At 40.3% G+C, this 23,003-nt stretch overlaps 1 protein-coding gene and 1 long non-coding RNA gene across 4 annotated transcripts in view; one reads left to right on the top strand and one right to left on the bottom strand.

The window, feature by feature from the left end:
• DLGAP1 (DLG associated protein 1) overlaps nucleotides 1-23,003 on the top strand; it is a 732,246-nt gene that overhangs the window by 551,217 nt on the left and 158,026 nt on the right. The gene's annotated exons all lie outside the window — the stretch shown is intronic.
• On the bottom strand, nucleotides 12,684-20,476 carry LOC143997089 (uncharacterized). Its single transcript, XR_013277644.1, has 2 exons — nucleotides 20,352-20,476; nucleotides 12,684-12,919 (listed from the first exon to the last, which is right to left on the bottom strand). It is a non-coding gene; the product is annotated as an uncharacterized LOC143997089 (long non-coding RNA).

A 23,003-nucleotide genomic window follows, 5' to 3' on the forward strand; every position in this document is an offset into this window, starting at 1 on the left:
GGAAATTTTTGGAAAAAAACAAATGATTTTCTAATCAATGATGGGAGAATCGTGCAAGAAATTGCACTACTTGGATCCAACTTTAATGTGACTTGAATGCCATTGACTTCAATGTAAACCCTCAAAAGTCACATAAAAGTCGCACCTGAATGTTACACATGTGACAATTGTCCAGCCATTATCACTGAGCAAAGCCAAAGTCGCAGCCAAGTCGCACCCATCCAAAGTTGTGTGAAAGTTGCATCAAACTTGCACCAAAGTTGCACTCTTGATGGATTAATAAATGAATGTTTTGTCTGCAGTCTACTAAACCACAATATTTTGGTCGGTGTAGTAAAATGAGTGAGAGAGCTTAGAATTTACACCAAATCCCTAAGATTTTATACTCTTGTCTGGCACAGATCACTTGATGGTAAAAATGCTGGTGAGCTGCTAAGTAGATAACTGGAGAATCAAAGTGAAAGCCTGAGGTTTGCTTCCCCCATCCTTATACCCAGTCTGCATACGGTTTTGTAAAATAGTTCTGTGTAAATGTTTTGTCCCTTTCAGTGTAGTTATGTGATCTCTAAGCCTTGCCTCCCTTATGTCCCTGAGTGGCTGCTGCAGCTGATGGGATGGAGCACCAACAATGGGGGGGGGTTCAATGGAACAGCTGTGGGAATTCAGTCCCGTTGTTGAGCCATTCACTAACACAGGGGAGCCGGAGCTTCGAAATTGTGTGACTACCCCAAAGGAGATTAAAAAAAGACACACTTTATGTTAGATTCAATGACATTATTGTCCCAACTGACATTGCCAGGTGTCACAGAGAGGGGTTGCTGGGGGCTCCATCAAAATGAAGCGCCGTAAATTTTAGCTACACCTCTTTTGTAAATACTGTTTAGTAAAAATCCACTTTTATGTAGCCCTCCCTTTCTGTGAGGATCAATAAATTAAGCCATGCTTGATATTATTTAAAGTGACTAGTGATTTTTGATTTTCTTATTTAGAACAGCTAGGACAATGGCTCTTGCAACACGGAGGTTCTGGGTTTTTTTTCCCAGCTGTGAAATGTTCTGTTGTGTAGCATGGATTTATTCCCACTATGTCATATGTACCTTCATTAATGAGCTTCCCTATAGTTTTTCCATTATCATGCTTTTTCTGGAAGCAGTGGAGCTTGTAAATTATCTTGGTGGTTATAAACTTGCTGATTTTACAAAATCCACAGGGAGTGTCAAGTTACCAAGAAGACTCAGAAATCCAAAGTAGTTTATTCTAGATTGGTAAAATACAGAGAATGTTTTTCTTTTTGTTTTGTTTTTTAAAGGTAAAAATACATTACTATTTTAAGACCTTACTTTGCTGTGGTAGAAAGTTTAACTTCAACTGGCCATATATAAGTCAGTTTTTTGTTCAGCCAGCTGATTCGATTCTCCCATCCACACATTCAATGTGGATGCAGGAATCCCCCCCACTGTGCCATTGTATTCTAACAGTGGGACTCCCCCGCCATCAGAATACACTGATAGACACTGCAGCGGATTCACTGAAATTTTCCAGCAGAACCATTTATGGGAAGTCAATCAATAGATCAAATTCTCAGGAACCACCATAGATGGATCAAACGTTGTCTGCTTTATTTCGATCCATGGCCAGCTTAACTCAAGCTTATTAGAAGTCAAAGCCTCATACACACGATCAGATTGTTGGCCAACAAAACCGTGGAATTTTGTCCAAAGGGCGTGGCCCAAACTTGTCTTGCATACGCACGGCCACACAATTGTTGGCCAACAATTACGAACGTAGTGACGTACTACGTTGCTTTTCAGCTCTTTAGAGCCACCCTTTGGGCTCCCTCTGCTAATTTCGTGTTAGTAGAAGTTTGGTGAGTGTTGATCCACGTTTTTCATTTCACACTTTTCATTTCGCACTTTTCAGTTAGTTTCTGAATGGCCGTTCATCAACCAGCCATGTTGCGGAGTGGGAAGAGATAATGTGTTATTTATTATTGGCCTTGGAGTTATTGCTTTGACATTATTTTTGGGGTTGAATAATGATTTGATTTTGTATATTTTCTATATTTTTGGATGCATAGAATGCACTTTTTGGTTAAGTTCTATTGGCAGATAGCATTCCTAATTTTATTTGTTTTCTTTTTTTAATGCACAATAAAAAAATTGTGGAGAATGATACTTGGCTATTCGTTTTACTTCAAATGACAGTTTGGGAGCAGGCAGTTACATTTAAAAAAATACAATGTAAAATTAACAAGAGACACCAACATAGTTGTATCTTTGATCTTAAAAACTATGGGATAATGGTGTTGTGGTAACTTGCCCAAATAATAAAAAAAAGCATCATAATATTATTCTTGATATCACTAGAAAAAAAAGCCTTTGAAAATTAGTTTGCAATAACTCCATCAGTATCACCAGCAAAGCAGCTTCATTATTATTATTATTATTAAAGAAGAGAATGTGCGCTGCATTTCGCGATTTCATAATTTGCCACGTCGCAAATGTTCATTTTCCATTATGAACACTAGTTTACAAGACCGACTGCTTCTGGCTCATCCTTTCTTCCGAGCATGCTTGTTTTTATTTTGAGCTTTTGTCTGACGGACTTGTGTACACACGCTTGGAAAATCCAACAACAGACATTTGTCCGCGGAAAACTTATAAACCTTCCATCCAACATTTGGACCCTTCTTTTTCAAGACCTCTGAAATTTGCCCTGGCATGCTGTCAATCAACTTCTGGACAACGTCCTGACTGATGGCAGCCCATTCTTGCACAATCAATGCTTGGAGTTTGTCAGAATCTGTGGGGGTTTTTTTTGTTGACCCACCTCTTGAGGATTGACCACAAGTTCTCAATGGGGTTAAAGTCTGGGGAGTTTCCTGGCCATGGACCCAAACGTTTGATGTTTTGTTCCCCAAGCCACTTAGTTATCTCGTTTGCCTTATGGCAAGGTGCTTCATTATGCTGGAAAAGGCATTGTTCATCACCACACTGTTTTTGGATGTTTGGGAGAAGTTGCACTCGAAGGATGTTTTTGTACCATTCTTTATTCATGGCAAAATTGTGAGTGAGCCCACTCCCTTGGCTGAGAAGCAAGCCCACACATGAATTGTCTCAGGATGTTTTACTGTTGGCATGACACAGGACTGATGGTAGCGCTCACCTTTTCTTCTCTGGACAAGGTTTTTTCCGTATGCCCCAAACAATCGGAAAGGGGATTCATCAGAGAAAATGACTTTACCCCAGCCCTCAGCAGTCCAATACCTGTATCATTTTCAGAATATTAGTCTGTCCCTGATGTTTTTTCTGGAGAGAAGTGGCTTCTTTGCTGCCCTTCTTCACACCAGGCCATCGTCCAAAAGTCTTCCCCTTTGTCAGGGCTGGCTTAGCCCTTCCTCCTCTGGGCTGGCTGCTCAGCTGTCAGCTAATTGCCAGTTCTCTTCTCTCTCCACAGTTACCAGATGTTTCCGATGATGCTCGTCTGGCCTGCCTATTTAAAGTCTTCCAGCTCATTTCTCCATTGCCTTCACGTTTGGTCACATCACTAGGAACCATCTCCTACTGTTGTTTCAAGACTGGCTTGCTAACATCCCTCCTGGCTTCTATCCTGCTTGCAGTTGCTCTCCTTGGATCCCTGACGTCTGGACTGGCTGATTACCCGATCTGGTTTATGAACTTTGGACTGGCTGACTACCCGATCTGGCTACTGGACTCTGGCTTGCTTGACTACGCTTTTTCCTATTTATCTTTTTATTTTTATTAATAAAAAAGTGTGATTTGATTGTACTTCTGTCTCTGTCTGTTTCATGGTTCCTGACACCCTTACTGTGCATGCAGATGCACTCACACCTGCCTGCTGCCATTCCTGAGCAAGCTCTGCACTGGTGGTGCCCAAATCCCACAGCTGAATCAACTGTAGGAGGCAGTCCTGGCGCTTGCTGGACTTTCTTGGGCGCCCTGAAGCCTTCTTCACAACAATTGAACATCTCTTCTTGAAGTTCTTGATGATCCGATAAATGGTTGATTTAGGTGCAATCTTAGTAGCAGCAATATGCTTGCATGTGAATTCTTTTAGAAGCAAAGCAATGATGACTGCATGTGTTTCATTGCAGGTAACCATGGCTAACAGAGGAATAACAATGATTTCAAGCACCACCATCCTTTTAAAGCTTCCATTTTTTTATTTTAACTCAATCAGCATTACAGAGTGATTTCCAGCCTTGTCCCCATCAACACTGACACCTGTGTTAATGAGAGAATTACTGACATGATGTGTCAGGGCTGACATGCAGGGGAAATTTTTTGGGGGGGGGGGATTAAGTTAGTTTTCATGGCAAAGAGGGACTTTGCAATTAATTGCAATTCACCTGATCACTCTTCACAACATTCTGAAGTATATGCAAATTGCCATCATAAAAACGGCGGCAGCAGAATCTGTGAAAAATTCTATTTGTGTCATTCTCAAAACTTTTGGCCAGGGCTGTATGTTTTTTTTTTCTTTAAAAAGCAATAAAGAGAATTTGTTAAAAAAATCTATAATAGGTTGAAATATGCAGTGTCTGGAAGCTGTACTGAATGGTACTCATGTTTGCCCATGCAAGTTCTGCTGGCTACCGTAGTAACTCTCCTAGTCGAGCAATTAGCTTCCCTACATAGCCCTGATGAAGAAGGAGTTTCCTCTGGCCCCCGAAATGCATTGCCCCTTTTTAGGTGTAAACCAATAAATTAATTTGGACTCTTTTATCATTTGATTTGGCACACCTTTCATTGTATGATTTTTTTCTGGTAACCTGCTGTGCACTCAGAGGGTAGCCTGTAGGTAGGTGCAGCATGGTGCGGTGGCAGAAAATACTCAGTCCTGGTGCAGAGAACAACTGGGATCAATCACAGGATGTAACAACAATGTGTGTGTAGTAGCAGGTCTCAGGTGTTCTGACAGCATCTGTCTCAAGGGGCAGAATGTGGCTTGACCGTTTCATACCCAAGTGGGGAGGCTTCCAGGAAGGATGGCATATCCCTGCACTTTCCCTACTGCTCAGGAACCTCTACCTCACGCTAAGCACTGTCCCTGACAGAGAGGGGACCTGTCTGTACTCTAGCCAGGGGTTTAAATAGACTCTGTCTGACCCAACATGGCCACTAGAATCACATGAGGTGCCAGCATCCAATCGGATAGCTGCCCCCTCGTGACCTTGGAAACTTTAAGAGAATCAGGTTCCTTTTGACTTCCTCTCCCTCTGCAATACCACTGTGGTTGAATGCCACTTGAAGTGGAGAATATAGACTGCACCTGCCTACAAACCCTGTCTGTTGTGAGCAGACTAACTTGAGCCAGTGAGTCCTGCAAATTTTTTTTTGCCCTTCCACTACTACTGTATGAACTGAAATCAAAGTCCCACTACCACTTGCATGCTTTTTTCTTCATTGAAAATGCCAGGATTTGACACACATGGGTTAAATGCATAGCATGCACGAGGCTGACCATATAATTATCAGAATGTGTGTGCTAGCAAGTGCCAGAATAAGCATTTTACTGCATTAAAAATATTTTTTCTCTTATGTCATCCTTTTAAGAATTCTTAATACTTTGAATGTTTTGAACATTTGCTATTTTTGTTGATGTTCAGAAAGGCCAGGGAACTCCCTGCAGCTGTACATAACCCCACACACCCCAGAGATGATCCCACCATGTCCCATGATGATAAAAGAATGGACTGTTCTTTTCCTTTATCTCCTAAATTATAAAACATTCCTAACCATCAAAGTATAAGATGATACATTATGTTTAGTATCTAGCTTTGATAGTACAAAGATTATTTATATTTTTTAATTTCATTTGTTCATGATTGGGGCCTACCATTGTTCATTAAAGGCAATGTATAGTATTTCTATGTATATATTTTTTTTTTTTCACATACATGTAAAGACATACAAGATATTAGCCTGGTGTACATAACCTTACCAGTATGTGTTAACACTATTATATATTTTTTTTGTGTTTAACCCAGCAGGCTGGATTAAAAAAAAACTGAAGAGCTCTGGAGGAACTGCTGTACTAACTATCCAATGTTAGTACCGTGATCTCCCCTGATCTTCTATTGTGTTCTTAAACGAGGGTGGCCTCCACCACAACACACCATTCCGATGTTAGCACAACGATCTCCCCTGTCGAGCTACAGTATTGTGTTCTGACAGGTACCCAGCCCCGCCAGGACACCCTGGTCTCCGCTCTCAGCCATTGGTCAGATGTCGATTGGCAGACCTTTTTTGGTCATGCCCCTTCGACAGAAGCCAGCCAAACATTGGGCTTCTGTCGGACCATCTGCTGTACACGCAGCCGCACGTTGGCCAGTTGCTATTGCACCTGCCAATGCCGCCTGATATTCAGCCTGTGTATACAGCCCTTTAATGTTTTAATATTTATTTAAAGCTGTGTTCACTTCAAACATCCAATTATTAAGCATTATGATTGTGCTGTCTCACTGGCCAAAAGAAGGTGCAGGAAACAGGAAAGGGCAGACAAGCTTCTGCAGGTTCTGGTTCAGTTATGTTGTGCAACAGTCATCCCACCACAGGGGTCACTGTGACTTGCAGAGCTCTTGCTGTAGACTCACCACTGCAACTTTGCTCTTGCTAGAGACTTGCCACACAAATTTGCTACAAATTAGAAAGTGTCAACTAGAACTTGTGCTTCAAGTGCTCTGCAAGTGTACAACTTACCAGTGAAAATGTACAGCAAGTTAACAGACTTACAATTCAACACTGCAACAAATGTGTGGCAAGTTATCCTTTCTATCTGGGTGTGAATTCTTGAGAATCAGGAAAACTTCAGTGAGTTATTAACCACTTGCCGACCAGCTGCCGGAGTTATATTGCGGCAGGGCGGCTCTATTGCGAATCGCTGTACCGGTATGGCGCTCCGAGTAATAGATAGAGCGGCACCGGAGCTGATGCGCATGGCCGGCGGCCGCGATGTCCCTCAGCCACTTGCAATTGCTCCACAGAGAGACAGAACGGAGATCTGCCAATTTAAACAAATCACATTCATGACAGGAGATTACAGTGAGATTACAGTGAGATTAGGACCAGCGATATCTCTGTACTCCCAGTCAGTCCACTCCCCCTACAGTTAGAAAGCACCACCCTAGGACACACTTAACCCTTTGATCGCCCCCCAAATGTTAAACCCTTCCCTGCCAGTGTCATTTATACAGTAATCAGTGCATTTATATAGGACTGATCGCTGTATAAATGTCACTGGTCCCAAAAAAGTGTCCGATCTGTCCTCTGCAATGTCGCAGTCCCACTAAAAATTGCACATCGCTGGCATTACTAGTAAAAAATAATAAAAATGCCATAAATTTATCCCCTATTTTGTAGATGCTATAACTTTTTTGCAAACCAATCAATGTACGCTTTTTACCAAAAATATGTTGAATAAATATTGACCTAAACTGATGAAGAAATTTTTTTTTTTGGGGGGGGGGGGGGGCTATTTATTATACCAAAAAGTAAAAAAGATTGTTTTTTTTCAAAAGTGTCGGTCTTTTTTTGTTTTGTTTATAAGCGCAAAAAAGGGCCTGGTCATTAAGGAGGTAATGAATCCAAGGCTGCAGGTAACAATGAAAATTGCATTTTCCGTGTTGTTCATTACCTTTTAGTGATTTTATTGCAATGTAGTAATGTAGTAATGCATTCTTTGTAAAAAAAAAAAATGTTAATTAGTATTCCGCCAGAAAATATTAAAATGTTTAGCGAGATTTCATATCATGATGCTTTCAATCTAATATTTTTCCAAATGCTAAGGTTATCTAAAGTGACAACATTCTATAAACCTAGCTGTAAATCTAGCTTAATGATTATATATATATATATATATATATATATATATATATATATATATATATATATTTATTTATTTATATATGTGTGTATTTTTATATATATATATATATATATATATATGTGTATGTGTGTGTGTGTATATATATATATATATATATATATATATGTGTGTGTGTATATATATATATATATATATATATATATGATAGTATATGTATATATTATAGTATGTGTTGTTTTTACATTTTATTTAGAGTTGAAAAAAGAGTTCCAAAACTGATCACACTGGTAAAATCTCCAAATTGCAGTTCAATTGTCTTAGCTGCTGGGTGTGGATAGCTGTACAGTGGAAAACGCTGGTCATATTTTAGCTAGGGGCATTGTTCATTAGATCTGGGAAGATGATAGCAAGCTTTTAAGATGAACAAGATCTTAAGATGTGAAAATATTTAGCCTATAAAAGTGGATTCCCATCATGCAGAATATGAAGGGTCCTCTCAGGAACTGGAAGTTGAAGGAAGGCATCTGTTTTAATTAGGTTTATATAAAAAGACAATATGCAGAGATCAGTTAGCTACAGCAACCACTCATCTATCAATTTTTTATTTGTATGATCGCTGCTAAAATGAATTGAAAGCCAAATCTTTTTTTGTGTTGGATAGAGTAAGGAAATTAGAACATCTGTCAAGTTTTTATTGCAGTCTGTGATTTACCTTGGGGGGTCATTATCACCTGAGCAACATTCTTCAGTTGTCACCAAAACAGAAGATTGGGGTAAATCATTCGACAATAACATCGGTTCTAGTGATAACTATCTAATAGAGGAATTCCCCACTTTCTAGAGACTTCCTTTCACTTCATGTTGTGTCTCGAGGACGGTAAGTGATGAAAGCCTTCCCCAATGGGACACAGACAGGAAAAATACTTGGTAGAGGTTTTATCCATTCTCTATCCAAAACAAAAAATGGTTTTGGCTTTAGCTTTTTTCTAAAGCCTCATGTACACTGCTGCTGGTAAACGGACGTTTAGGAGCGGTTGGGTATTTTTTTCAACTGCTCCTAAACGCTCCTCTATGTTATCGTATCAGCAGATGTACACAGGGTCATTTATAGTCGTTTCTAGGCAGTAGAGTTTAGAGGCCTTTGTTGGAAAGCAAAAAAATGGGTTCAGATGCTGTTTAGAGGCATTTCAAGCACTAAACGTGGCTAAACGCGGCTAAACGCAGTAACTTGTGTTTAGGCGTTTTTCAATTTTGCCTATTTTGAAAAAAAAATTATAACTTTTTCAAACGCTTCTAAACGGAACCGTGGCAAAATGCTGCTATACGTGGCATGTAAATGCGGCAAAACTGACATTCTAAACATGGGTTACTATCTGTCAAGTTAAATCATTCAGGAGAAGTTGTAAAAACGTCCCGTGTACATTAAGCCTTACTTTTCGATTTTAAAAAGTATAGACACTTATTTTTAATGTTTTACATAACTACCCCTGCAAAAGGTGCCAGCCTGAGCCTGTGATCTAGTAGGACTTAATTTTTTGACTAAAGTTCCACTTTAACCCCTTAGCACCGGCACCTCCCAGCCCTTTAAGAGGTTTCAGGGGAGGTGAGGAAAAGCGAGCATTTTGGTTATATGACCGCCATGATTGACTCTCACAGCAATCACATGATCGGAAAGCTCCTGATCGCCGCTTACTAGCTTTCCGTCACTACCGGGAGTGCACAGGGTGCGTGCTCTCAGCACAGCGTTGTTTACATTGAAGTACGCATATATGCAGCCTCGCTGTGTTAAGGCCCACCCGCCGAGAGGCTGCATATGTGCATACAGCTAGCGTGAAGAGATTAAATATGCATACACACATGGGGACAGCCACATTTTCTTACTACCTACTCAGAGTCTGCTTTTAGTCAACTTGTTAAACCTTAGATTCACCCTCTGAATAAAATGTATTTTGCAATCAAGAGGCCCCAGTTGGTTAAAGAAATACTGTGCAGCTTAGAAAAAATGTGCATAGTTTAACCCCTTGCCACCCAAGGACACCCCTGTATGTCCTTGAGTTGCAGTGGTTATATTGGGATGATGCCTGCAGGTACAGGCATTATCCCAGTATCTTTTTTTTTTTTTTGGGGCTTATGCTTTTTTTGTAAAAGTGATTCTATAGGCTAATTAACTGCTGGATTGCTTTTACAGGTGGCGGAAGGGGATCTTATAGACCCCAGATCTCTCCACAAAAATTACCTGTCAGTGCCTATTGCTGTCATGAGGGATGTTTAAAAAAAAACTAAATCAAAAAGCTAAATAAAATTAACCACTTGCCGACCGGCGCACGCCGATATACGTCGGCAGAATGGCACAGACAGGCAAATGGGCGTACCTGTACGTCCCTTTAAATTTGCCGCCATGCCATCGCGTGCGTGCTGGTCAGGACCTCCGTAAGTCCGATCGCGGGTCCTGTGGACTCGATTGCCGCAGGGATACTCGCGATCGTCTCACGGGAAGGAAGAACGGGGAGATGCTAATGTAAACAAGCATCTCCCCGTTCTGCCTAGTGACAGTGTCACTGATCTCAGCTCCCTGTCATTGGAGCAGAGATCAATGACATGTCACACACAGTCATGTTCCCCCCCCCCAGTTAGAAACATGCCCCAGCACACACTAAACCCCTACATTACCACCTAGTGGTTAACCCCTTAACGGCCAGTGCCGTTTACACAGGAATCAGTGCATTTGTATAGCATTGATTGCTGTATTAATGCCAATGGTCCCAAAAAGTGTCAAAAATGTCCGATGTGTCCGCCATAATGTCGCAGTCATGATAAAATGATCGCCACCATTACTAGTAAAAATTTTTTTACTAAAAATGCCATAAAACTATCCCCTTTTTTGCAAACGCTATAACTTTTGCGCAAACCAATCAATAAACGCTTATTGTGATTTTTTTTAAACAAAAATATGTAGAAGAATACATATTGGCCTAAACTAAGGAAATGTTTTTTTTTTTTTTAAATGTCGCTCTTCTTTTGTCGCAAAAAAATAAAAACCGCAGAGGTGATAAAATACCACTAAAAGAAAGCTTTATTTGTGGGGAAAAAAGGACGTAAATTTTATTTGGGTACAGCTTTGCATGACCGCGCAATTGTCAGTTAAATCGACGTAGGGCCGTATCGCAAAAAATGGCCTGGTCATTGAGCAGCCAAATTTTCCCGGGGCTGAAGTGGTTAATAACGATGCACTCCCTGAGTGGCTGATGTACTCCTTTACTAAAAGCGTTGAGAAGCTTCACTCAAAATTTGTGGGAATATATACTTAAATTATCCAAGCATACCAAAAGCAAACTCCTGTTCACTGTGAATGCCCAATCACGTGCAGATGTTTTTCATATTATTGGATAATTTAATTGAATATTCACAGAATTTCTACTAAAGATTACCATGTTCTTTAGTAAATTAGCCCAATTTTTTCGACAGATGTTCAAAGAGGGGCAGAGTACTTCCCCCCGGGGTACTAAGAGCACTCACTCCAGATGTTATTTTCAAATCTCTGTATTTAATGCAAAATTAAGAAATGGCAAGCTTGTAAAAATGTGAAAGTCTAATCCACACTGTCATAATAAAGCTCCTATTCACCCATTGAAAAAAAACAACACTTTCAATTTCCCTTCAGCAGAAAGAACAACAAAAAATGATATATCACTGGAGTGGGCTCTCTCGTAAAGTGCTTTTATTTTAAAGATAATTCAGCAACATACTGTAGTGGTATAGAGTCTATGGTCTCTTTTCACACAACTAGATCGCATGTGGTATTTAGGTGTTTTCCCAAATACCACATGCAATTCACTCCTGTTTTATGCAGTATTTAAATACCGCATAAAACAGCAGTGAAAGTCAGTTCACAAAAAAAAAAGCATGTAGTAAATAGGTAGTGGTCCCGGTAAGGAAAGAGCAGCTGCCAGCATCTTTAACAATCAGTAAACAACCTGGTTGTTAAGAAGAGGGCAGCCGCCTTGTCCTTAACAACTGATGAGTCATCAGATGTCAGAAATAAAAAAATCAGGGAAACAAAATGGCGTGGGGTCCCCGCCAAGTCCATACCAGGCCCTTCGGCACATTGAGGGCATGTGGCCTGGTATGTTTCAGGAGGGGATGGGGCGCTCACTTCTCCCTTTTCTAACCTGCCAGGCTGCATGCTCGGATAAGGGTCTGGTATGGATTTTGGGGGGGACTCCCCCCAATTTTTGTAATTTTGGCGTGGGGGGTTTCCTTCAAAATCCATACTAGACCCAACGGGATTTGGGGGGACCCCTCATCATGTTTCCCCTATTTTTTTTCATTGACTGCAATTTTTTTTTTTTTTTGCTTTCAGCTGTCCGCGGGAAACCCCGCTAAAAACTGATGACTCGTCGGTTGTAAAGGATGTGGCAGCCACCCGCTCCCTAACAACCATGACAGTTATTGGTTGTTAAGGACGCCGGCAGCCGTCCCTTTATTGACAACCAGCTAGTGACATCCTGTGGTAAGGACGCTGGCTACCGCCAGCGGTAAATTACTGCAGACTTTGACTACTAAAATACTGCATGACTTCATAAAATAACCCATGTGGCATTTTAGTAGCGCTTTTTAGTGAATGCTAAAAAAAAAAAAAAATTAAAAACACTATGTGGTATCTTACCACATACTCGGATGCGGTAAAATACCACTTTGTGAATGGAGCCCACTGACACTTATAAAGGGAGTTAAAATAACAGACTTTGCCATATGTTGCAAAGGTGCCCATAGACATGCAAAGTCAGATTACTTGGATTTCAGTGTAGTCATTTTATAGACACAAACACAAAGTGTAAATTTTAAGCCCCAATGTCCAAGACATTTATTAGACATTTTATTACCGTGAAATAGAGGTTTAGGCTTATTCGGCAAAAGTTATCCAGTTAGATTGTTTAGGTGATGGACATGTTTTATCTCTTGTACTCTATAGATGAAATCTCCCAGCCAGATCTTCCAAACTATCCTTCTTTCTGAGACATTGTTCTAGCTCCAAGTGGTCCCTGGACACCGCTTAATCTGCACCTGAAATCTTAAAGAATGAGAAATGACATCACTGTGCACAGCATGGATGCATTGTTCTGCTTGTAGCTGAATGATGATGTAGTAACAGTGGGAAAATGGAGTGGGACCTTAAGTTCAAAGAGAATATGAAATAACATGTAATACTAAAGAAGTCATGACAAATCTGTAGTTTACCTTGACATAAAAAAAGATGAAGCTATATAGTAATATGTAGATGTTGTGAGTGTATAATATACTTTGGCCAGTAGAGGGTGCCAGGAAACCAAGGATTTAACAAACGCTACTGCAATACACACAACAGTAAATACAGACCATGCTGAAATGAATAGGAAGAAACATAAAACAGGAATCATTATTATTGTATTTTTCTCAGGTTTTATCAGATGTATTATCACCCCATTGACTGAAGAATATGACTCTGTATTACTTTTTCACTTATTTTCTCATACAATGCTAATAAAATATGTACCCACCCCTGTACTCCTTTCATTGAAAACAGCACTCACACAAAATTATTTTATTCAGATTATTGCATGTTAGTAATACTTGCAACATGTATACAGTATATTCCTTTATTTTAATTAACCACTTGAGCCCTGGAAAATTTACCCCCTTCATGACCAGGCCATTTTTTGCGATATGGCACTGCGTTACCTTAACTGACGATTACGTGGTCGTGTGTCGCTGTACCCAAATAAAATTGATGTCCTTTTTTTCCCACAAATAGAGCTTTCTTTTGGTGGTATTTGATCCCATCTGTGTTTTTTTTTTTTTTTGCACTATAAACAAAAAAGACCAACAATTTTGAAAAAAAAAACATTTTACTTTCTGCTTTAAAAAATTTTTTTACATTTTTTTTAAAAAATTTCATTTCTTCATAAATTTAGGCCATTATGTATTCTGCTACATATTTTTAGTAAAAAAAAAATCACAATAAGCTTTTATTGGCTATAAGCGTATTTATTGGTTTGTGCAAAAAGTTATTGCGTCTACAAACTATGGGATATTTTTATGTATTTGTATGTATTTATTTATTTTTTTACTAGTAATGGCAGCGATCTGCAACTTATAGCAAGCCTTCAATATTGCGGCAGATATTCAAACGCTGACACTTTTGACACTTTTTGGGGGACCAGTGACATTATTACAGTGATCAGTGCTAAAAAAATATGCACGGTCACTATACTAATGACACTGGCTGGGAAGGGGTTAACATCAAGGGTGATCAAAGGGTTAACTGTGTGCCTAGCCTCCTGTGTTTTACTACACTGTGGGAGGTGCTTTTACTAGGGGAAGACATAGATCATTGTTCCTGCTTTGCAGAGACACAGGATCCATGCCTTCTCTCCTGTTAGAATGGCATTCTGCCTGGTCTACATGATTGGTGGGTGCTGGCGGACATCAAGTCCATGTTAGCCACTGATAGGCTCCTGCTGTGTGTAATCATAGTGGGATTGAGCCACCTGTGGCACGCATGTGTGCCCCATACCCAGAAATATCGGATCAAATATATTTGTAGGTGATCCGGTGCAGAGGTGCCGCCCTGTAGTAGTAAAACTGACTAGTTAACAGACTGGCAAAAGAACCAATCATACAAAAAAAAAGTGTTGCTTTCACTGCTTAAAGCTACACTCCGGGATAACAAATATAGTCTATATACAAGAGTCACATGTGTTCTTCCTTAAATCTTGGTGTGCTTTGTCTATTCACAGTAATCCAGCATGAAACTTTGTCTCTGTTCAGGAGCTTTCTGTAAAAGACAAGTCACTGCTGCTCTCTCTCCTTGTGCAGGGTGATTGGTCTTGTATCCGCCCCTTCAGTAGTTTTCTGCAGGTAGCCTGTAGTGGGTGGGGCCTGCTGACCCCTTCCCACAGTTCTGCTCTCTGTACAAGCTATGTACAGCGTAGTGACGATGGGTGGGGCCTGCAGGGCCCCTCCCACAGTTGCCCTCTGTGTACAAGCTATGTACAGCGCATCGATGATGGGTGGGGCCTGCTGGGCTCCTCCCACAGTTGCCCTCTGGGTACAAGCTATGTACAGAGCAGTGATGATGGGTGGGGCCTGCTGGGCCCCTCCCACAGTTCTCCTCTGTGTACAAGCTATGTACAGAGCAGTGATGATGGATGGGGCCTGCTGGGCTCCTCCCACAGTTGCCCTCTGGGTACAAGCTATGTACAGAGCAGTGATGATGGGTGGGGCCTGCTGGGCTCCTCCCACAGTTGCCCTCTGGGTACAAGCTATGTACAGAGCAGTGATAATGGGTGGGGCCTGCTGGGCCCCTCCCACAATTCTCCTCTGTGTACAAGCTATGTACAGCGCAATGATGATGGATGGGGCCTGCTGGGCCCCTCCCACAATTCTCTTCTGTGTACAAGCTATGTACAGCGCAATGATGATGGGTGGGGCCTGCTGGGCCCCTCCCACAATTATCTTCTGTGTACAAGCTATGTACAGCTCAGTGATGATGGGTGGGGCCTGATGGGTCCCTCCCACAGTTCTCCTCTGTGTACAAGCTATGTACAGCGCAGTGATGATGGGTGGGGCCTGATGGGTCCATCCCACAATTCTCTTCTGTGTACAAGCTATGTGCAGCGCAGTAATGATGGGTGGGGCCTGCTGGGCACCTCCCATAGTTCTCCTCTGTGTACAAGCTATGTGCAGCGCAGTGATGATGGGTGGGGCCTGCTGGGCCCCTCCCACATTTCTCCTCTTTGTACTAGCTATGTACAGTGCAGTGATGATGGGTGGGGCCTGATGGATCCCTCCCACAGTTCTCCTCTTTGTACAAGCTATGTACAGCGCAATGATGATGGGTGGGGCCCGATGGATCCCTCCCACAGTTCTCCTCTGTGTACAAGCTATGTACAGCGCAGTGATTATTTACAAGGCAATATCTGGGTTTGCAAAGACATTAGATGCACAAAAAGTGGATTTACATCCTTTGTGGCTATAAAGGACTATATTTAGATGAAAGGTTTTGTGCCTGGAGTTCAGTATTGTCGTAGGTTTAAATTATTGTCATGTTTAATAAAAAAGGAATCCATATATAAATAATATCCTTAGTGGTATTAACCACTTGCATTTATCACAATGCTATATGTTCCATATAATCATCCATTAAACAATCCCACCTGGCTAGAGATGACATTAAGCCAAAACAACCAATCATCTATCATATTTTTATTTGATTTATATGATTGCTGTTGGTGTGTACCTGAAGCCAAATACTTTTTTGAGTAGAAAAGGGTTAGAGCCCCTGACAGTTTTTTTTTTGTTTTTGTTTGTTTTTGCTACCTTTGATTCACGCTGAGGACCATCATCATCCAGGCAAAAACTGGGAAATTTTACAATTGTTACCAGAACAGGAGGGAGTAAAATCCTCCAACGATGACACCTTTCTTCACTATCTATTAGAGGGAATACTCATTTTAAAAAGACTTCCTCTAACTTTCTGTTGCATCTCTAGTACAAGAAATGAAAGAAAATCCCCCCAGTGGGACATAGACAATTAAAAAAAAATGATAAAACACTTTTATCTATTGTCCACGCTATGCCAAAAAAAAAAAAAGCTATGGCTTTAGATTTACTTTAACTGATGAAAGGTAAAGTCTGGTTGGCTGTTATTGGTTAGAGAACTTTGTACAGCCAAGGATCTATGCAAAATCCCATTGTTCAAGTCTCAAAGAGATTCCTAAAGGGTCACTAATCACATCGCACACCAGTAAAATAAATGGTAGGCTTACTGTAGCTTTTACTAACTTTTCACAGTGGCCTCTGCTGCTACATCATAGTACCTTTGCCCACAGCCAGGCTTTTCTTGTGCCTATACTGTATGCTATATTTTCTCATATAAACAGATATATTTTCTAATGAAACAATGGCACCTGGCTAGAGATGTTGTTTCCAAACTGTAACATTTAGCTACTTTAAAGTGGAACTAAACTAAATCCACATACATTATTTTTGTATATCTTTATGCTGCTAGCAAAGACATGCAGGTAGGTTGATTGGCTTCTGTCCAGGATTGGCCCTAGTATATGGATGGGGACCTTGGATTGTGGGCTCCTTGAGGGTAGGGACCGATTTGAGTGTTCAGTGTGCAGGGATAGGGGCAATTGTGGACACTCACTCAGGTTGAACTGGATGGACTGGTGTCTTTATTCAACCTTACTAACTATGAAACTATGAATTAGTAAATAGATAGGAAGGTACCTTATATTTACTTGTTTTAAACTTTTTTTTTCTTTTTTACATGTTGTCAGTTGCTTCCTGGTTTCTGGCCCAGGCCAAAATCAGGTTATACATCCCAGGAGTTTACCTGAGCATTTTTTATTTTTTCACCTGGAGGAGGAGAGGAGGAGTTTTCTTAGCTAAGCACACCCTAGGCTAAGCCTCCTACCTGCATGCCTGAGCTAAGGGCAGATGGATTCCAGGAAGTAAATGCTACATGAATCATCTGCCCTTACTCAAGATGGCTGTGTCTAGAAAGGAATGCTTTTCAAAGTGATTTTTCAGCAAAACTAAAGCATGGAGATATGAGTTTGCTCTGAATATTAAAATGTATCAACTAGCATTTTCAGTTTGTATAGCCTGATAAACAACCAGGTTAGAAAGCATTTGAACATTGTCAGTGAAGTTGTGATATGAGTGGGATAATCAGTGAAATTGAACCTTTTTATATTCTATCAGGCTGAACAAATGACCAAATTAAAATATATATTGAGAAACAAGATTCATTTAAAATGTATTTTGAATGTAATGAAAAATTCCAGTGGAGTGTTAAAAAGACTCAAGTATGTGTGTGGCCAGCATTAATCTAATATACTGATCCTGTTTTGTTTCACACTTGAAGTTTCTAGGTGCCTAGGTCCTAACAAGACCCTTGTCAGAGTATTCTTTTTGCTTGCTAATATAAAGTCATTTGCAGAAACAGTGTACTTAAACCTACATATCATGTTATGGAACTCTCCACAGCTAAATATAATATTTTAATATACCCAGCAGATGTTTCCAGATGTTAGTACTATGCATAGTTTTACCAATAGAACACTACATGTGTGTCATTTATTAAAGGGACTGACATAAAAAAAACAAGGTCTGTTTTGTCCATAATAATGAATCATATTCAAACCTGTACATGCAACATACAGCGCTACCTAAAAATAAATATATGACAAATTATTTATACAAATAAAAAGAAGTGTATTACACTGATACATCGATAAATATAAAAAAAAATACAATAATTCATGACATTAAAGGTTCATCAAATCAATTCATAAATAGTCCAAGTTTTTTGAACCACTTCAGCCCCGGCCTATAGACATATGATGCCCACAGATGGGATCCCCCATCCTGGGTGGGCGTCATATGATGTCCTCTGATTCCTGGCTGTCTAGGGGGCGCGCGCGCGCGCACACCCGCTGCATCGCTCGGGACCCGGTGCGTGTACCCGCGATTTCCCGCGAACACAGCAGGACCGTGAATCTGTGTAACCACACAGATCCACGTGCTGTCAGAGGAGAGGAGACCGATGGTGTGTTCCCAGTACAGAGGAACACCGATCGGTCTCCTCCCCTTTTGAGTCCCCTTCCCCTACAGTTAATATCACTCCCATAGGGAACATATTAACCCCTGCAGCGCCCCCTGGTGTTAACCCTTTCCCTGCCAGTCACATTTACACAGTAATCAGTGTAATTTTATAGCACCAATCGCTGTATAAATGTGAATGGTCCCAAAAATGTGTCAAAAGTGTCCGATGTGTCCGCCATAATGTTGCAGTCTCAAAAAAAATTGCAGATCGCCGGCATTACTAGTGAAAAAATAAATGCCGTAAATCTATCCCCTATTAGGTAGATGCTAGAACTTTTGCACAAACCAAATAATCGCTAATTGCAATTTTTTTTTACCAAAAATATGTAGAAGAATATGTATCGGCCTAAACTGAGGAAAAAATTTGTTTTTTTTTTAAAAAATGGGATATTTATTATGGCAAAAAGTAAAAAATATTGTATTATTTTTCAAAATTGTCGCTCTTTTTTTGTTTATAGCGCAAAAAATAAAAACCGCAGAGGTGATCAAATACCACTTTTTCAATGTGAAATGTGTAAATATATGATAATATATATGTGTAAAAATATTCACTAACAAAGAAAACAAAAAAAAAAGTTCATTTATAAAATAGACGTGCACAAAAAAAGCAGGAAAATAATTAAATGGAGGAGAATAGGGAGTTAATAAAGGCTGATTAGGGTAAATTAAAGCCCCATACACACTATCAGATTGTCTGCTGATTTTTACCTTCAGATTTACCAAAACCATTTAGTACAAGGGCCTGCCTGACTGCATACACATTGAAACCCCTAAGGTTTGACCTCATATTATATGGTTTTGGTAACTCTGATGGAAAAAATCAGCAGACAATCTGATAGTCTGTATGGGGCTTAAGGGTTTTTAAGGGGTTAAACCAGCCTTTCTCAACCTTTTCAACACAGAGGAACCCTTGAAATAGTTCTCCAGTCTTGGGGAACCCCTGCTAAAAATGAGAAATCTACAACTCATAATACATTAGTGTGATGGTCAGTGGTAAGAATGGTCCTCACACTTGTGGTCACTGGGAAGAATTACCTCCTTACAGATGGCTAAAAAGATCAATGGTGTCGGTGGGAACTTATCCGAGAGGTAGAAATGGCCCAATGCTGAAGGAACCCTTAGCAACCTCTGGAGGAACCCTGGTTATGAATCACTGGGTTAAACAGAGGAACATTTGTTCGTTGCTTTGATCTGCAGATGAAGAAACAGAAAGATTCAAAAAGAAACAATGGGGGTTTATTTATGAAAGGCAAATCCACTTTGCACTGAAAGTGCTCTTGGAAGTGCAGTCGCTCTAAATCTAAGGGTTAGATCTGAAATGTGTGGAAGCTCTGCTGATTTTATCATCCAATCATGTGCAAGCTAAAATGCTGTTTTTTATTTTCCTTGCATGTCCCCCTCAGATCTACAGCAACTTTACTTCCAAGTGCACTTGCAGTGCAAAGTGGATTTTCCTTTAGTAAATAACCCCCAATGCTTCTTTTTATTTTAGTGTTTCAGCGGCTGAGCAATGTTGTTAATAAACATTGCCAGCTACTTTTTTTTTACAACTCCAATTACCAGACTTCTTTAACACTTCAGCTGTCAACAGGGGAGACCCACTGACAGCTCAAAGAACCAAGCCTTAAAGTATCAGTTGCAGGTATCAGTGCATTTGCACGGTACCGATATTTGTGCAAATACTCGGTATCAGCACCGATACAAATACTAGTATCGGTGCAACCCTAGTTTAGAGTAAGCGCAGAAAGTTTGGATACTGAAACCCACACTTAAAACAGTTTTAAAATGTCATGTAATCTAAAGTTTATCTAAACCCTAGAACAAACAGTTTATAAATGACAGTTTACCAATCCTCAAATGTGGGAGCTGCATTTGTTTTCTTTTTTTAGGCTAAGAACATTTCAGCAAGAATAGAAAATATCTGTTAATCCTTCCAGAAATGCAGTGTACTTGTAATTTCCTGTGAGCTGACCTGAAAGGGAAAAACATCTTTATTTTGCCATTTTTTTTCTGTAAACTACTAATCTTCCCTCATGTTATAATACAGGGATATGCAATTAGCGGACCTCCAGCTGTTGCAAAACTACAAGTCCCATCATGCCTCTGCCACTGGGTATCATGCTTGTGCTGTCAGTCCTGCTATGCCTCATGGGAAATTGCATAACCCTGTTATAATAGATGCACAAAGGAAGACATGCTTTTAGTTCTGGCCTTGGTGACAACCATGGATCCCTCCAAAGAAACAGTGGAGTAGTGAGCATAGCCACCCAGGATGAGAAGAGAGTTATTTGCAGAATTAACAGGTGAAAATAAAGAGAAAAAAAGAAAAACAAAATTCATAAGACTCGTAGGGATTGCATTAAAGATTAAAAAAACAAAACTTTTTTTTTTGTGGTGTAGATATGTATATGTAAGTATGGTAGTATATGACACTTGTAATAAATAAGGTCCCTTTTGAATCTGGCTGTTAACTATTAGCTTAGGTAACTTGTCTTGCAAAGTCTTTGTAATGAAAAGTTGCTGCACCTGATCTGGTATTTTAAAACTGAACAACCCCTTCACCACAATTATGCTGCATCTGGAGTCCCATGGATAAGGTAGAAAGCTTGTGGTGGGTCAATGCTTAGTCATAGTATGTAAATACATTCTCGCATGTACCACATTAGAGCTACAAATAGATAACAATGTCTTGCATGACATTTCTACTTTCATATGGTGTTTGGTAAGGTCCGTATTAGAGGCAAGTAATATGTGGTTGGAGAATCCCCACAGAAGCCCCATCCTTGTGGTAACCCCAGTTAACCTGTTGAAGAACACGCAAGATGCATAGACTGCTGTAGCATATTTTAGGAGTCGTCTAAAAAAAAAAAAAAAACTTGCAATGCGGTTGTCCTATGATTTTGGTTACCCGTGCTGAGCCATTCATTTCTATAATGAGCTCATCTGTAAATATTACAGCATCTGGAATAATCTGACACATAGTCCCTGCCTTCACTACTTTTATTTGTTCTGTATGTCCAGATGTTTTATTTCTACTGAGATATGTGGTTTGGCCTCCAGTATTTTCCTTGTGGCCATGTTAGGTAGTATCCATCTGGCCACAAAAAAATGATTAGTGCACACTCCTTTTCAGTCTTACTTAGGCAAAAGTGCATGATTATACTATGGGCCAAGACTGGCAACTTAAGAACAAACTAATAGGTTTAGTAGGGACCATTAAATCAGGAAATATATCTACTAATGGTCACAGAATGTCAAGAATTTAGCTCTCAGCACTTGGCTTGGATTGGCTATGATAGTTTTTGGTGTAAATCTGCCAACGCAGAGTGATGTCCTACCTTAAGGCTCCCTTCCCATCACACCAACCCTTCCTGTAACCCTATCAATAATCCTTGGTCTAACCCTTACACTAACCCTAACACAAACCCTCCCTGTAACTCTAACAATAATCCTTAGTATAACCCTTACACTAACCCTCACACCATCCCTCCCTTTAACCGATTAATAATCTTTGGTATAACCCTCACACCAACCCTCCCTGTAGCCCTATCAATAATCCTTAGTATAACCCTTACACTAACCCTCACATCCACCCTCCCTGTAACCCAGCTAACCTATCAATAATCCTTTGTATAACCCATACACTAACCCTCACACCAACCCTCCCTGTAGACCTATAAATAATCCTTAGTATAACCCTTACACTAACCCTCACATCCACCCTCCCTGCAACCCTATCAATAATCCTTCATATAATCCTTACACTAACCCTTACACCAACCCTCCCTGCAACACGATCAATAATACTTGGTATAACCCTTAAACTAACCCTCACACCAACCCTCCCCGTAATCCAATCAATAATCCTTCGTATAACCCTTACACTAACCCTCACACCAACCCTCCCTGTAATCCGATCAATAATACTTGGTATAACCCTTACACTAACCCTCACACCAACCCTCCCTGTAACCCTATCAATAATCCTTCGTATAACCCTTACACTAACCCTCACACTAACCCTCCCTGTAACCAGATCAATAATCCTTCGTATAACCCTTATACTAACCCTCACACCAATCCTCCCTGTAAACCTATCAATAATCCTTGGTATAACTCTTACACTAATCCTCACACTAATCCTTCATGTAGCCTTGACACTAACCTTCACACTCCTAACATTAACCCTCACACTAAGCCTTCATGTAACCCTCAATGTTACCCTAAACCTCTCATTAACTCTCTTGGTAACCCTCCCTGTAACCTAACACTAGTCCTCCTTGTAACCCCAACAGTTACGCTACCTTTCACTATAACCTAAGCACAACCTTAACACTTATCATTTGAGTAACCCTCATACTTACCATTTAGGATTCGTTCACATGGGGCATACATAACCATACGCCCATGGAAAGCCATGTTTACCCACATGGGGATGGGGTGTTCTATGGATCCCCATGCAGGCAGCCTCATTGCTGTCATTTGGGACACAGCGCATT

The sequence above is a fragment of the Lithobates pipiens genome, unplaced genomic scaffold, assembly GCF_037356315.1.
Source record: "Lithobates pipiens isolate NorthernLeopardFrog02 unplaced genomic scaffold, aLitPip1_a1.2 Scaffold_19, whole genome shotgun sequence".
NCBI classification, from domain to species: domain Eukaryota; kingdom Metazoa; phylum Chordata; class Amphibia; order Anura; family Ranidae; genus Lithobates; species Lithobates pipiens.